The 1575-nt window shown below is 37.3% G+C and overlaps 1 non-coding gene across 1 annotated transcript; it reads left to right on the top strand.

Annotated features, from left to right (window-relative positions):
- The first annotated feature begins 999 nt into the window (after positions 1 to 999).
- On the top strand, positions 1000 to 1110 carry LOC113831542. The gene has a single exon (XR_003484751.1). It is a non-coding gene; the product is annotated as a U6 spliceosomal RNA (small nuclear RNA).
- Positions 1111 to 1575: the final 465 nt, after the last annotated feature.

Here is a 1575-nt window from a genome sequence, read left to right as displayed (position 1 = left end):
AACATAGAATGTTAATTCATTAGCCAACAATGATCTACCTTTACTTACATAGTACTTTAAGTATGATCATATATCATTTTTATAATGTGGTATTATTGGATTTTGTTAAAAATATTTACTTTGTAATTTAGAATTGATATGAGTGACACTGGTTGGTGATTTGCTTTGTATATGTAGTTTTTAATCTATTTCATTCTCCTTATTTTTATTTTTAAGTTTTGAGACATGGTTTTTCTACATAGAGTTGGCTGCTTTGGCACTTACCATGTAGCTTAGGCTACCTCAATCCTTCCATCCCAGCCTACTCAGTCAGTGCTGGGATTTTAGGTATAAGACACTACACTGGTTTTAGTCTCCTTAGTAAAACTGTATCATTCTCTTAGTCCAGGTTCTCTTATATTCAGAATCCTTCAATGTCGGTCTGTGGCCTGTACAACAGTCAGCTGACTCTATTTTCCCTTATTGCTAAGATTTCTTTAAGGGTCACTTGCATTGACCTATGGCTGAATACATGTGGTAGTTTGAATGAGACTGTCCCTTATTGGTTCAAGAATCTGAAATCCCCGGGTGTTGTTGTTGTTTGAGTGGCTGTGTTTGGAGTTTTGGGAGGTGGTGGTACAGCCTTGCTATAGTAGGACTGGGCTTGGAGATTTCACACCCTTGCACCACTTCCAATTTGCTCTCCTACTTCCTGATCTCTCAGCTTATTGTTTCTGCCACCATGGATGCCACCTGCTTTCATGCCTCCTCTCAGTGATGGACTCTTACACTTTGGAATTGTAAGCCAAAATAACTCTCTTCCATAAATTTTCTTTAGTCATGGTATTTTATTTCCATTCATTTATCTCATAAATAAAGCCATGCACAATTATGATACAGAATACAGTATGTTCACAATGGCATGGCTAAATTAAACCAATTAACATGTTATATCACACATATTCATCATTTTTGTTTTGAGAACACTTAAAGTATACTATCTCACAACTTTTAAAATATGTGCTTGCTTCGGCAGCACATATACTAAAATTGGAACGATACAGAGAAGATTAGCATGGTCCCTGCGCAAGAATGACATGCAAATTTGTGAAGTTCTAGTCACGGTATTTTATCATAGTAAAAAATAGTAACTGACACAGTATATTAATCAGCAAAAACTATATCTGTAATGTGACAATTCTGATTTGAAAGTAGTATACACATGAAATACAAAATAGACATACATGGTCCCCTGGAGAAGGGGAGAGGTTCAAGATCTGCCCTGCAAATTGAGAGCACGGGAAGAGGGGGGAGGACGCTAGGAGAATGAGAAGGGGAGAAGAAGAGGGATGCCGAGGATATGAGGGAGCAGAAAGTTTGAGTCAGGGGAAGAATACATGATAACAAGAATGGAGATATCATAATAAAGGGAGACATTTTTGGTTTACAGAGAAATCAGGCACTAGGGAAATGTCTGGAGATTTACAAAGATGACACCAGCTAACTATCTCAGCAATGGAAGAAAGGCTACCTTAAATGCTCTCCTCTGATTATGAGATTGATGACTGACTTATATGCCATCCTATAGCTTTCATT

Source organism: Cricetulus griseus, chromosome 4 (assembly GCF_003668045.3).
Source record: "Cricetulus griseus strain 17A/GY chromosome 4, alternate assembly CriGri-PICRH-1.0, whole genome shotgun sequence".
In the NCBI taxonomy this organism is placed as follows: Eukaryota; Metazoa; Chordata; class Mammalia; order Rodentia; family Cricetidae; genus Cricetulus; species Cricetulus griseus.
The sequence above is the reverse complement of the archived record's forward strand: the minus strand, read 5'-3'. Positions and strand labels throughout refer to the sequence as shown.